This window comes from Carassius auratus, chromosome 4 (genome assembly GCF_003368295.1).
Source record: "Carassius auratus strain Wakin chromosome 4, ASM336829v1, whole genome shotgun sequence".
NCBI classification, from domain to species: Eukaryota; Metazoa; Chordata; class Actinopteri; order Cypriniformes; family Cyprinidae; genus Carassius; species Carassius auratus.
Window position 1 is genome coordinate 17488329 of NC_039246.1, and position 16289 is coordinate 17504617.

Here is a 16289-nt window from a genome sequence, read left to right on the forward strand (position 1 = left end):
GATGATACATCGATCCACAGCATGAAGTTTATGTATTTCCTCAGCGAACAGCATGGATCAGCTATAGGAATGATGAAGTAGACATCATCCTCTTTTAGAAGGCCAAACAAAGTAGTTTCACTTTCACGATGAACACACACAGCATCTCTACAACATGCCGGCAGTGGCAACAATAATACTACAGCGAGAATAAAAGTTATGCCTTCTTTCTTTGTGTGAACCTTTAGGTGGTGTTATACAAATCTTCCCACTCAGTGAGGTAGTGTCAAGGTTGGTAGAATACGTAAAAGTCGTGGGTCAAAAAGTGTGGCTTTCTACATGTACCAACAACATTCCGCTCCTTTCCGTTTCCAATAAGTTAGCTCCCAAATTTATTGGCCCGTTCCCTGTCACCAAAATTGTTAGTCCGTTGACAGTCCGACTCAAACTTCCTCCGGTGCACAGGAGAATTCATCCCGCCTTTCATGTATCAAAAGATCAAACCCGTGTTTTACTCCCAACCCCTGGTTCCGGAACTGATCCCTGGCCGCAAGAGATCTACCCTATATCCATCCTGTTGGCTTTCTGTTAATTCTCTGAGGTTCTGTGTGAACTTGGCTCATTAAATCATCATTACTCTTGCATTTGCTTCCTCTCATACTTCACCGTTACAGAATGATCTGACCATTCATGGAAGCAGAAAGCTCAACAATGCTGGCAGATTGCATCCATCATATCGTCTCGCCGATGGATCAGCAGTAGGAGAGCATTTCCAACACCAGACCCAGCAGATTCAACAACTTAGCATTCCCACCTGTTGCCCGCGCTGTACCAGAGACGAGCCATCGACCGGAGCCCTGCCTATCGGTTCCCCAGAGTAATGCCAGTGAGCCAAACTTCTGTAGAAAGACAGAAGGACATTCCTTACCAGATGTTCAATGCATTTCTCATTGCAGCCCCGAACGTTCAAGACGGAGGAGTCTAAAATGGCTTTCGTTCTCATGCTACTGACGGGATGGGCAGCCTTGTGGGGAATGGTGGTGTGGGAGAACTGGGACCCGTGCTGCTCCTCGTTCCCTGCACTCGCTGCAGAAACGAAGAGCGTCTTTGACCGAGCGGTAGCTGGCTGTCTGTAGATCTTAGTCAGGGTGACTGTTCTGTTGCTGACTACTCGATCGAATTTCGCACGCTGGCAGTAGAGTGCAAATGCAACGAGGAGGCGAGGATATGTTCCTGCATGGGCTGGCCGACCGTGTTCAGAGAAATTTACATGCTGGATTTACCTCCTAGACTCAACAGATTAATTGACTTGGCTCTATGGGTTGATGCCAGCATTGATCAACTGGAGCAGCACACTCGATCCACACGCACTCCCGGAAGCACTGGAGGTCATAGCAGCAGCACGGATAACACGGTCGGTCCTGTCGTCGCTAACGAGCACATGCAGATGGGGAGAGCTTGGCTGTCCCAGGAGGAGAGAAAGAGACGGAGGTCCCGTGGACTCTGCCTTTAATGTGGTGGCTCTGGACATTTCTTACACTCTTTCCCGGTAAAAGAGCAAGCCCGGTAGTAAAGTTGAGGCTACTATCCGGCGGGATATCCACCGGGAAGCCCTCATCATCCACTCTCCTCCTGGAGTGGAGGGTAATTTTGCAGACACTCATCTGGCACACCAGTTAAAACTACCCATCACATCGCTCTCCCATCAGATCTCTGTCAAAGCTTAATGATCAAGAACTCCCAAACATCACATTTATGACTGGTCCCATAACCCTCATCATCTCTGGCAATCACACAGAAACAATTCCATTCCTCCTCCTAGACTCCCCTGTTGCACCCATTGTTTTAGGCCACCTTTGGCTTGCTAAACATAATCCTCAAGTGGATTGCGGCTCGAACTCCATAACTATGTGGAGTGAGCATTGTCACGAGTCATGTATGGTGTCTGTTTGTTTGTCTCTGTCTGGTTCTGTGTTTCAGGAGAAGGCAGCGTTTTTGTCAAACGTACCCGCAGAGTACCTGGGCCGGAAGGAAGTGTTCAGTAAATCTCACGCTGCTTCTCTTCCTCCACATCATCCCTATGACTGTTCTATAGATTACCAGGAATTTATCAGTCTAAAGATAAAAAACTTTATTCTCATTCTATTCCTGAGAGGAATGCCATGGAAAAATATATTTCAGATTCTCTAGCAACGGGGTTCATCCGACCTTCCTCTTCTCCTGTGGGGTGTTTTTTTTTTTTTGTTGATAAGAAGGTTCTCTGCGACACGTCGGGCAAGTGCTTCAGAGGTTGCTAGAGAATGTGCTTTTTGTCGAGGCAGAGAAATTTATTTTTCATGCACAATCTGTTTCTTTTCTAGGTTACATAGTCTCTTCTGAGGGAGTGTGCATGGATCCTGACGAGGTTAAGGCTGTGATAGATTGGCCAAGTCCAGATTCCCGTAAGGCCCTACAGCGGTTTCTGGTATTCGCCAACATCTATCAGCATTTCATTCGTTATTTCAGCCAACTAGCCACACCTCTGACCGCCTTGACCTCCTCCAGACTTACGTTCAGGTGGTCAGATACAGCTGAGGCTACATTTACCAACCAAAAGAGCCGCTTCATTTTGGCTCCCATCTTAGTCGCCTGATCCCACACATCAGTATGTGGTGGAGGTCGACGCATCAAAGGTGGAGGTCAATGCAGTTCCTTCCCAATGCGCTTCCTCAGACGATAAGATGCATCCTTGCGCGTTTTTGTCCCATCATCTACCACCTGCCGAACGTAACTATGACATTGGTAACGGAATTGTTGTCCGTCAAGTTAGCATTGGAGGAATGGCGTCATTGGTTAGAAGGGTCGGGGTACCTTTTATCGTCTGGACTGACCATAAGAATCTTGAATATATTAGATCTGCTAAAAGACTCAACTCCAGGCATGCTCGGTGGGCACTTTTTTGGACATTTGGACTTTTCTCTCTCGTACCGCCCGGGTTCCAAAAACATCAAACCCGATTCATTATCTTTCATTTTTGATCCATCCGAACGCCCTGTCACTCCTAAGTGTATTTTACCTGAGAAATGTGTTATCTCCACACTCATATGAGAGGTCAAATCGAAGGTCAAGACTGCCTTAGGAGGGGTAAGCCCGCCATCTAATTGCATGACGGTTGTTTTGACCGTAGTGGACCGGTTCTCGAAGGCGCCACATTTTATTCACTTGCCATTACCTTCAGCCAAGGAGATAGCGATTACTGTAATTGATCACATATTTTGGTTACATGGCAGGGGTTCTCAGTTTGTGTACCAATTCTGTCAAGAGTTTTGTAAATTATTGGGAGCTACAGTTAAATTGTCTTCCCCAAAGCAATGGTCAGTCCTAGCGAGTAAACCAAGATTGGGAGAGAATGTTGCGATGTTTGGTATCCAAGAATCCTTAATCCTGGAGCAAACAACTATCTACACGTATAACTCATTACCATTGTCATCCATGGGCCTCTCTCCATTTGAGTGTAGTATAGGTTACCAGGCACCAGTTTTCCCTAGTCTGGAATCTGAAGTCGAAGTCTCCTCCGCTCACGCCTTCATCCAAAGGTGACACAGCACGTGGAGCAGAGTCTCACAGGCTCACAGATGAGGGCACGCACTAAGGCTAAGGCCTATCGCCACCGGTCAAGGCCTCCCATAAACGTTGTGGGTCAAAAACTATAGCTTTATACCAACAACATTCCACTCCGTTCTGTTTCCAATAAGTTAGCTCCCAAATTTATTGGCCCGTTCCCTGTCACCAAAATTATTAGTCCGGTGACAGTCCGACTCACACTTCCTCCGGCGTACAGGAGAATTCATCCCGCCTTTCATGTATCAAAGATCAAACCCGTGTTTTACTCCCGTATGAAATCGCATCATATGACCCATTTAATAATAGGCATGATAATAAGAAACTAGTTAATAGTGAAAATTGGTCCCTATACTAAAGTGTAACCATGTAATTAATTTGATAAAAAAAAATAAAAATAAAACTCTTAAATTATCCTCAATACAATATTTATGTAGCAAATTAGATCAAAGGGGACATTTATAATTTATTATAACTATTATAGTATGAAATCGTATAATTAACTGTAACAGAATCAATATATGTGTTCCTGTAGCTCAACTGGTAGAGCACTGCGCTAGCAAGAAAGCAAGCGCAAGGTTTGGGGTTCAATTCCCCAGGAACACATGATATGTAAAAATTGATAGCCTGAATGCACTGTAAGTCGCTTTGGATAAAAGCGTCTGCTAAATGCATAAATTTAATTTAATTTTAATTTAATATAACAATTATTTGATCTGTCCATCCTTATCCATCCTTTTAAATTCTAGGAAAGATTATTTTCTACCCAAGGAAAAATAGCTTTACTTTATGCAGTACAAGCAGTAATTTAACATTCAGCAAGGATCAACATTTTGTGACTCTGAATTGTGAGCAGCACACACAGACAATCAACTGTGAAAATAAGGGATTTAATACATTAAACTACAGCTAACATAAAACGCAATTAAGCAAAACACATATGCAGAATGAATGAATGTAAGGAAGAGAGAGAAGAGCAAAAGAATGTCAGTATTTGACATCAATTAAACACAACTTAATCATAAGAGAATTAAAAATCATCTTTAAAAAGGGGCTAAAAACTTAAATACGCATCTAAATAGTTTTAAAAGGTTACTTGCATTGGCTTCGTTGCGGAACAAGAGTCCTGATGTTGTAGACACTGGGGTTATTGATGAGTTCTTTAAGAGTGAGCTAGAGGTTTTCCTCTGGTTCTTCTGAAGTAAGGAAAGTTCTAAGCTAATTGACAAAGGTACTTGAAGATAAAAAAAATGGCAGAAAATAAGACTCAAGAGAAGAGTTTTGAAGAGTCTTGGAGAGTGTCTGTCTAAAGAAGAAGGGTTTTTGAGCAATGATTAGTCTGATTTAGGGACTTTTAATAGTTCCTAGACACACCCACCTTTTGGGTGGAATGGCCAATACCAGGCATGAATTTTTGAGCAGGAGAAGTTTTCTTGGTCTCCATTTATTGGCCATTTGCATGTTTATCGCTAGTCTGGAGGATTGGTGCAGTTTTACCCAAAATACAGTACAAATAGTATGATGTATTTCACGAATACATAGTGTAGATCATTGTTTGAGGAATAAAGAGCAGATCATTTTGATACCAAGAAAGAAACATCTAGAAGATATTAAATCAGAGATACATTCATAAACCTGAATATAAGCATTTACAGCTTAAAATACAAATAACGAGTGTTAACTATGTCAATATAGTAGGAAAACCTACAAAAAAAAAAAAAAAACACATGCATATACCAGATACATTTGTAACTGATTATTTTTAGTGTAAATAAAGAAAATGTCTTTATGTCTGTGTCTTATGTGTATTGTGAGCATGGGGGTAGTTAGCTGGCCATCAGATATTTGGAGCCAGGTACTGAGAATGACTGTTTCCCAGTACATTGGAATGTGTTTAAAATTCGATGGGGAGATGAGAGTGTGGATCTGTTTAGCATTTCCTTGAAAGTGGGGGGAACCACTGCCAATTTAGCACCCAAATAAATGTAAAATGTGGGGTCATAAAGACATAAAGCCCAAATGACAATCAATGATCCTATGCAGATGTAACATTTCTGTACTTGTGTAACATAATTATAATACCAGTTTATCCACTCCCTGGTAAGAATATAAATAAATGAGGAATTTACTGTGAATGTAACATTTTATCTTTTAATTTAAACATTTTTAAACATTTCAACATTTATAACATTTAATAAAAATAAAATGTGGCTATCAAAATATTTTTATATAATTTCTCATCCTGAAGAAAACTGATTATACAAGTCAAATGCCTTACCTTGAGGAAATCAGGTTGTTCACATGGTTTATTTGTTTTAGTTTTGTCTAATGTGCCACACACCTAAGTTTAGAATTTAAAAAATGCTACAGTTAAATAATACATAATTTTATATGGTTGTGCAGGTGCAGGGAATGAGAAACACAATGACTCAGGAACAGAGTTTGATGGGCTTTTTATTAAGGTAAAAAAAATAAAAAATAAAAAATACCCTCAGGTGAGAACAGGGAACATTGAGAATAGACGGCAACATAACTGTGGCATGGCCCACAGGTATGATGGCTTGTGGGTAGAACACTCTGCTCACATAGCATACATAGACATGAGAGTGCATGGAAAGACAAACAAACCTAAAAACTCACACTTACATTAAGTCGGTTACACCAACCACATGATCAAACACAAAACACAACATGTCTACAGAATTTATGGCAGGATTGTACTGAACCTGTGATCCTAATAAAGGAAGATACATACAGATACATCATACAGATTTTACTTTGTGGATTTTATATATCTTATAAACTTATATGAACGTACAGATGTGAAAATAATAGATGACTTTGTAGGTAACACATATGGCAACATCACTCTTGAAACAATATATAAAAATTGAGTTATCAAGTTACATTAAAAAAAGGGCCTAGGCCAAGATGTGTATACATCGAAGGTCTGCTAATTGTTACACATTTATTACAGTGGGAAAAATGTATTAAATGTTTGGCTTTAAGTCATAAAATAAGACCATAACAATTGTTCTTTCTCTTCTCTCAGTCTATTTCTTGGGACATTCTTTTCTTAGCCCTCTTCTTTGCTATCCTTTTTGGGGGCTTTGCTATTGCTCTCTACCTCTGCTCTGTCTTCTATCTCTCTCTCGCTCTCTCTGGTAAAATTCTGCATACATGCTGGTACATATTTTTAGTATTTTATAGTATATATTTTATCATCTCTTACACATATTTTGTTAGGGTGGGGCGATAAATCGACGAGCCAATTTATCACAATATTTCTGGCCGCGAGATGTAATCGATACTCTGGCACCAAATATCAATATTTTTTTAAACATACACAAGATCTAACCTACACTTGTGGGTATTTACCAATTTGGCTTACCACCTATGTGGTAAGGCAGTGCAATTGTACCTCCAAACTTCTTGTGGAGGCGCTTCCAAGATTGCGGATGGTCAGATGAATGGAAATTGTAATTCACAGCGAAGAAGAAAAATTGAGCGTGATGGTAGACCAACATCAAATCAGAGATGCGCAGGCATATTATGTTTTTTATTCCTCTGCACAATCTGACTTTGCTGGTTTCGTCTGGTCAGAGGAGAACTGGCCCTCCAACTGAGCCTGGTTTCTCCATTTTTTCTCCATTCTGTCACAGATGGTGTTTTGGTTCCTTGTCGCTGTCGCCTATGGCTTGTTTAGTTGGGGTCACTTCATTTACAGCAATATCATTGAATCTCTCTCTCTTTAGATATATTACAAGTGTGCATTATGCAGTGTGGGCAGTGGACACTAACTGGCAGAAACATATATCTACACCTATGGCATGGGCGACGAAACAAAACCTTGTCAGAGCCGTAATGTGGCACAGATGTGTGTGTGTGCTTGCTTACCGCAAGTCTATATTTTAAATAATGAATTTTTCATGAACTGAAGTCAAGATCTAAGACTTTTTCTCAGTACACAAAAGGCCTGTTTCTCTCAAATATTGTTCACAAATATGTCTAAATCTATGTTACTGAACACTTCTCCTTTGCCGAGATAATCCTTCCAATTCACAGGTGTGGCATATCAAGATGCTGATTCGACAGAATGATTATTGCACAGGTGTCCCTTAGGTTAGCCACAAATTAAGGCCACTCTAAAATGTGCAGTTTTACTCTATTTGTGGCAAATAGAAAATAGAAATAGAAAATCAGTCAGTATCTTGTGTGATCACCATTTTTCCTCACGCAGTGCAACACATCTCCTTCACAGTTGATCAAGTTGTTGATTGTTACCTGTGTAATGTTCATCCACTCCTCTTCAATGGTTCACGAGTTCACACTTACATACAATTGGGAGGGTAAAGTTTAATGCGTATTTGACGTGCTGTCCGGAGGGAGGGCTCCGAGCTCGGAGTTCGGCCCGAGCCCAGAGTACTCCCCCCTACCCTATGTAAGTGGTTTAGGACTAGAAGTGTGGAGAAGGGGTGGTGGAGGGATGCTGCGAGACTGTCAAATGAATTGAGGTGAGACTGCTGTATATATACCTCTTATCTTTGATTGCTGAGTGCTCTCCACCTGTGTTAATTATCTGCTTGTGCTTCTCCCGAACTTTGTTAATAAAACATCATTTCACGAGTTCACACTTACATACAATTGGGAGGGTAAAGTTTAATGCGTATTTGGCGTGCTGTCCGGAGGGAGGGCTCCGAGCTCGGAGTTCGGCCCGAACCCAAAGTACTCCCCCAATAAGCTAAAGAGCAGAGGACAGCCGCCAAACTAAAATACCCCCCCAAATGAGTGCCACGTTTGGCGGGCTGGCGTCTCTAGAAAGGGTCTGAATGTTCGGCCAGTGGGCCTGTGATGGCGGCTCACTGTACCTGGATTGACAGGCCCTGCCGTCTTGCAACGGGGACCGTTCAGGCATTTTTTTAATTTTTTTTTTTTTTCTGGACACAAAGAGAAAAACAGGAAAGAGGAAAATGAGAGCTTGACCGGGAGATTTTCTCACACTACGTCCGCTGTGAGACCTAATGCTCGCTGGACAAAAGAGAAAACGTAAGTGCTCTACCGGAAAAGTTCTCGCTTTGTCCGCTGTGAGACCGAATGCTCGCTGGACAGAAAGAGAAAGAGAAAATGAGAGCTTGACCGGGAGATTTTCTCACACTGCGTCCGCTTTGAGACCAATGCTCGCTGGACGGAAGAGAAAACGTAAGCGCTCTACCGGGAAGTTCTCACTGCGTCCGCTGTGAGACCGAAAGCTCGCTGTACAGAAAGAAAAACAGGAAAGAGAGAAAATGAGAGCTTGACCGGGAGATTTTCTCACACGCGTCTGCTGTGAGACCTAATGCTCGCTGGACGAAAGAGAAAACGTAAGTGCTCTACCAGGAAGTTCTCACTGCGTCCGCTGTGAGACCGAATGCTCGCTGGACAGAAAGAGAAACAGGAAAGAGAGAAAATGAGAGCTTGACCGGGAGATTTTCTCACACTGCGTCCGCTTTGAGACCAATGCTCGCTGGACGGAAGAGAAAACGTAAGTGCTCTACCGGGAAGTTCTCGCTGCGTCCGCTGTGAGACCGAATGCTCGCTGGACAGACGAAAGAGAAAACTTTTTTTTTTTTTTTCTTCTCCTCATTCAATAAGTGATTGGTGAGCTTTTTTAATGTGGAATCGGTTGGTCCGGATATAGCTGTGGAAAGCATCTGAGGACCATCTCCCAAGGGCTTGTATTTGCTGTTGGGAGAGGCCTTTTTGGGCTGCTGAAGTTGCTGCCCCATTACGGAATGAGTGACTTGAAAAATTCTTTACTTGAATGCCTGACTGTTGGAGAACGGCTTTGAGGTGTTTCTGGAACCAAAAACGAGTCACAGGTTTTTTGGATTCGTATATGAATAGGGGTTCCAGAGGAGATTTGGCCTGAGAGCTTCTGAGAGAATATGCCAGAACTGACTGGTATGGTTGGATTGGCGATGACAGATTAAAAATGTATATGAAATTGCCTTTTTTGGTTTGGTCGGTCTTTGTTTAATCAAATATGAAATTGATTCACCATCTATTACTGATAAGTCTGAGATGGTGGGGTGGATTTTTGGGTCGAAGTTGGAAGTGATTGTGAATTCCGAACATCTGAGAAAACCAAAAAAGGCTAGGACAAACATAGCGTCAAGTGTGCGAGCGGTACTGATGGGCTGGTAGCCTGTGCGGAGGGCGCGAATGCATTTGGTTGAGAATGTCTAACGTTATGGGTTGTCTAGCGTCGGTACGGCTGGGCTGGGATCTTTGAATCCCTTTGATCAGGAGGGAGGTTTGTGAGTTGTTTATCTCGGGGGAAGGAGTGGCGTACATCAATTTATGGAAAAACTGGATGCCGCTCAAGCAGTGTTGTGTACTCGAGACTCGGACTCGGTCTTGGACTCGGTCTCGAGACCGTATTTTAATGGTCTCGGTCTTGTCATGGACTCGTGTGCATTTTGACTCGGTATTGACTCGGACTCGAACATATTAGGAATCGGACTTATGCCCGAGTCCACTCGAGTCCCAATCAAAATATTTCATGATTATTACTGTATGTTAATGTTTATTTGAATTGATGTTAAATTGAAATTGATTGACACATCCAATGACTGGTGATTTTCTTTTGGCGTGAGACGTTAAGCCAGCGACACACCGGATGTGTGGCGCAAGCGTCTCAGCTGCGTGGCGTGTCTGTTTTTAATTCGGCTCCCATGTTAACAGGTTAGATCTTGCAGACTGCCTGCGTGAGACGAAAAAAAAAAGTTGATATTGTTGTCATGAAGACAAGAGCCTGGTTTTTCGGATGCCTCCCTCTATGTCACCTACAGCCGCAGCAGCGTGCCAAGCGCCGCGTGCAGGCACGCTTCTGGTGTGTAAAGACAGAAAACGCGAAGCAGCCACCACGCTTCTGGCACGCAGTAGAGACGCCACGCAGCCAGTGTGTCACCGGCCTTAAGTTACCCTCCTGCCATCCGCCTGTAGTGATCCCGCTTTCCAGAAAGCCACATTGCTACATTATTTCTCTCAACTGTGTTATTTTTTACAAAGTAGGACAAAATGGTCACAGAAAAAAAAAAAATCGTTTAATTAAATTATATAATGAATACAGACACAGACTGACTGTCTCAACACTAAACATCTCCCCCTCCAAAAATGTCTGACAGAATGCATTGAACTTATATGGCATTTCATCCAGCTTTCTTCCCCTGGCACATACACACTTTTGCATGAAATTTTCCTGGACAGTCAGTCGGCTCTTGTGTGGATGCCTTCCGTAACTAAAAAAAACTTCGACTAGTGTGTATTTTACCATTAAAACGCACCATCCAGGGAAATTAGCATTAGATTATCCGATGCTGTTACAGAAAGTGATAAAATGGTAACTGTTGTCAGTCCCCGCTTCCTCTGCGCCAGTAGAGAGAGTTTTTAGTCTGGGTGGATTGATCATGAGACCACATCATGCTTGGTTGGGTAGCAGGATGGTCTCCTCACTTATTTTTTTGAAAAGTAGTTGTAATACTACAGTTGCCCATCTGTAATCTTCACAACATCTAAAGTGAACATAATCCAAGCCATTGTAAGGATATTAGCAGTCATTAGTTAAGCTTCAAGGTTAAAAGTTATGTAAAAGCTGTTACAGTTGAACATTTACAGGTATAGTGGTACAGTAATGTTACTTGTACTAGAAAGGTTATATGGATGTGTATAGTGGTACAACGATGTTATGTGAAAATGAGCACTTAATATTGACAAGTAACAATTCATAATACTATAGTAAAATTAACTTTACACCACATACTATGTGGCCCTTTTACCCTTTATTGTTTCCACCTAACATTTTACATACTCTTGAAGATTTCTATAGGTCTTGTCTGAGACCCAATCTCTCTGGTCTCGGTCTTGACTCGGACTCGACCCTTTCTGAACTCGGTCTTGACTCTGACTCGACCCTTTCTGAACTCGGTCTTGACTCGGACTCGACCCTCTCTGGACTCGATCTGGACTCGGACTCGAATGAGCTGGTCTAGACTACAACACTGCGCTCAAGTATCCTTTGATGGACCCGACTTGGAGGCCCTTAATGCTATTAAGGTAGGAAATAAAAGAGGTGACTGAAAGAAGAGAGAAATCAGGGAAAGGCATGTTATAAGAGATGTGGAATGTTTTGAAACATCTCCAAGCCGTCACGTAGGATTGGAGGGTTCTGGGAGAAACTGCTTTGAGGATAGTGTCGAGCGATGCGTCAAGCAGGGGTTTTAACAGGTGGGTTACGGGAATATTAGTTCTGAATAGCGAGGTACTGGAGTTGGGAATTGATCCGCCTCTGGAGCCAGCGTCCTGAATTTCTGAAACAGAAAACGAGACAGGGAGTCAGCGATTTGGTTTTCTGACCCAGGGATATGTTTAGCAGTTATGATAAATTGGTCGCAAGCTGAAATCCAGGTGAGAAGCCTTAACAGTGGCATTAGAGCCGGTGAATGGGAACGGCCTTTGTTAATGCAATGCACTGTTGCATCGTTGTCGCAATGCACTAAAATGCTACTAGCGGCCCATTCTTTCCCCCACAGAAAAGCAGCTACTACGAGAGGGTAGAGCTCGGATAGAGCTGAGGATTGAGATATGTCCTGGAGCTGCGGTGGCCACGGAGCCGCGAACCAACGACCTTGAAAAAATCCCCCGAAACCGATTGAGGGGGCGGCGTCTGTGTACAGTTGGATATCGGTCGGGGACGAAACCAAGTTGTTATAGAAAAAGGATAGGCCATTCCACTTGTTTAGAAATGTTAACCATAGCCTGACATGCTTGATTTATGGAAATAAGTTCCTCTAGTGAGTGAACGGAGGACGCGAGTGAGAGGAGATGCGATATAAAGGAGCGGCCCTGCGGAATGATGCGCATTGCGAAATTTAAATGTCCGAGCAGGGATAGGAGTTCGCGTTTTGAACAATTAAATTTTTTAAGGAAAGCCGAGGAGATGAGAATTATTCGGTCAATTTTCTCTTTGGGCAGGGATGCTTGGAATTTGTCTGAATCCAAATGAATTCCTAGGAACTCGATTGATGTAGCGGGGCCCATGGTTTTTTCCTAGCTCAGAAAAATCGTTTTGGACTGTGAGGATGTGCGCGGCTGGGATGGCATTGGGAGGCGAGACTATAAAAAAATCGTCTAGCAAGTGAATGAGGTGGGGAATGGCGTAGTTGTTCGCCAAAATCCAGCAGACGGCTTCTGATAGCATGTCGAAAATTTTTGGGCTGCTTTTGCATCCCAAAGCTAAACGCACTGCGAAATAATATTTCCCGAGCCAGCAAACTCCAAATAGATGCCATGAATCTGGATGTATGGGCATTACTTTGAAAGCAGATGTAATGTCAATTTTTGCAAGCCAAGCACCCCGACCTACGATTTTGATTATGTCGATAGCCTGATCTATGTCCTGGTATTTCAACGAAAATTCATCGAGAGGGATCAAGCTGTTTATGCTTGGGAAAGGGGAATTGTGCGGCGCTGACAGATCGATTATTAGGCGTTTTTTACCCGAGAATTTCCTTGTAGCCACTCCAATGGGGCTAATACGAAACAGATCAAATGGAGGATTGTCAAACGGACCGATCATGAAGCCTGACTCAACTTCTTTTTTGATCAGTTTGTTTACGACTTCAGGTTCTATGAGGGCAGATTGAAGATGATTACATGTGATGTTTTGGGAGATTGGGCACTCTAAGCCGGGTTTAAAGCCATTTTTTAATCCTGACAGCAGATAATGAGTAAATTCGGCATCTGGGAGATGAGCTAGTTCGAAGTGCATGCGCAAAATATTTACAGGAGTCGCCAGATAATTTTGAGATTTTTTATTCACAGATTTGTAAACTGTGAATAATGCATGAGCATGACGCATTCATAAATTACAGATGTGCATAAACCGGCAGCGCGCTCGGTTACATTTACCCTTGTTAAAATGGTTACAGGGCTGTCGGCTTTCGTCGAATGGGGAGTCCTGGTTTGCTTGGATGGTTGCTGCCTGAGGCACGTAGCTGGTGGATTTAGCGGTGTTTGTTCCCACGTAGGGAAGAGTGGAAGGGTTAACCTGCGGGCACGATGCGGTTGAGTGCGTAACTGACCTGCAAACTGCGCAAGTGATATTTTTGCAACCTAAAAAAACACTCTGCTGTGGAGATCGGAGTCGAGTGCGCCCCAGTATGCGCTTTGATTCCACTGTGCGACTCGCACTGCACTTTTTGCTGAGAAGAGTTTATGGTACGTGTAGCCCAGCCCCATAGGACAGCGCAAGCTCAGCTATGATTGCTTGATAATCATTCAGTTCACGCCGCCTGTGGGGGAAAGCTGAACAGATGATTTCAGTGAAACGGGAAAAAGCAATTGCAAATTCAGGAAATGAAAGAACGCGAGATGAGTGAGTGTTTGTATTTTTTTTAGGGTAACTGAAAAATCACTGCAATCTATACGGCGGTCTGGTTCCGCTGCGGGGATCTGTGCGCGGATGCTTTGGGATACCGGTGGTGGTTCCATGACGACTGCGTTGGATGTAACAGGCATCGGAGTCGCTGTGAAGAGAGAATAAGGTGATTTAGTTTGTATGAGAGAGCTAGGAAGGGTATAATCCGGGGCTGCGAATGTTGGCGGCGGCCTCACGCTTAGATGACCCGCTGTGGTTTGAAAAGGAAAGTTAGTTGGAGGGTATGACGAACAGGGAGGATTATAATTTGAAGTGTGGGCTTGAACTGCAAGCGGAGGCTAGCTAAAGACCTGTTTCTGCGGCTTGATGGGCGAAGCGAGCCGGATCCTGTGCGGGAACACGACAGTGGTAGCTGGGCAGGCGAATTTTGTTCCCTGCGGGCTTGGCTCTGCCTGTGGGTCGTCTTTGGAGTCGACTGTAGGGAAACGTACAGATCATACAGCTCCGCTTTGTTCATTTTTCGCGAAGCCTGTATGTCCGAGTTGCCGAGCGCTTCCCTCAATCCAGCTACGGTCCACTTCCCGATAGGTGGGATCGTCGGGACGGCCGAGCGGTAGGAGGAGGCCGGGGAAGAAGGTGAAAGCCTTGCCGGGGGCGGTGAAGACTGGCCTCGGCGTCTTGGTGAGCGTAGGGCTGTTCGGACCGGTGTGCAACAATGTGGAGCAACATTTTTTTTTATTGCGTTTATTATTTTGTTTAGTGCAGTGGATTTCAACCAGTGGGTCACAATGGTATTGCAGGTGGGCTGCCAATTACTAATAAAAAAAATAATAATATAGTTAATATATGTAAAAATTTAAAAATCATAACATTATAACATCATTTCATATATATAATTAAAAAACAAAAAATAAATATTAAACTGTAACTATGTTTCCACTATTCGAGCTTGCGGATTGGTTTAAGAATAAATCGTGTCTTTGTTTTTGCTTTTCCCTTCAACACAGCTGCTGCATGCAGCACAGCTGCTCATTGGTTTCTCGCCAGGTTTTTTGCTCTATATCTGCTCTCAGTTTACGCTTGTCACTAGAGTCTGACTCTAGTCTTGCTTTGTCCAGTGCTCCAGTTCTCTGCCTATTTTGACTGCTCATCTCAAAACTGCTCTGCATGTTCCCTCCTGACTTTTTGCTGCCGACTGTCTACCCACTGCCAAGCTCTGCCTGGATCTGGTTTTCCCATTTTGCTGAGCGGGGCCAGTCTTGAGTTATTTTCTGTTCATTGCCAGTTCATTCAATAAAAAAAAAGTTAACAATCTTGCTTCTGAATACCAAGTTATTAACCCAACAAAAGCAGGGTTTTGCAGTGGGCGGCGCAAACATATGTGCTTGGTTGTGTGGGCTGCGAGTTGAAAAAGGTTGGGAACCACTGGTTTAGTGTAATATGTTATTACTTTAATAAATCCTTCAATCACAAACTAGTGCAAACTAATATTGTTTTTTTATGTCTTACAATCTTACTTGTTGTTTTCAGTTTTTACACCAAAAAGTTGAGAAAACTAAAAAATCTGCTAATGCTACTTGCTTTAACTTTTAAGTCTTCTCAACATTTTATTTTTTTACAGTGATGCTTTAAAGTTTAGCACACACACAAATGATAATTTCTAAATATAATATGACATATAACAAATAAAACATTGCATTAGCATTATTGAATAAGATACTGATTCAGCAAGTCAACACATTACAAATGAATGAACGACTCCCAAAGACTAGGGTGGAGAACTAATCATTTAGCATGGGCTGGGAAGGTGAGAGATTTTGGAAGGGGACCCCCACAAAAATGATAACGCTGAATGAGGCACTGTTGGCACCATTTAAAGAAGTGTATCATTAAAATGATGCAGTGAAACTTCTCAATTGAATATTATTACATTTAGTGACATAATTTGCCATACCACAGTTGTAAGGCGTGGCCAATGACAAGGTGAGGACTCATGAACAGAGTGTGATAGTTTTTTAATACATTAATAAAAACCACAGAAACTGTCAGAACAACCCGTCCACAAAACTGAACACAGACAAGAGACTGCATGGCAAGACAATTATTCCTAAAGTAATACAATCCCACAAAGATAAAAACACAAAATTACGTTTTCAGATACAAAACATTAAAACACACAAGGCAGATCATGTGCCATATACAGAAGTTGTTGCTGTAGATAAACTTCTAATAATTGCATATTTCTTTGTGAAAAAAAAAATATATATATATATTATTGGGTGCTTCAGTATAC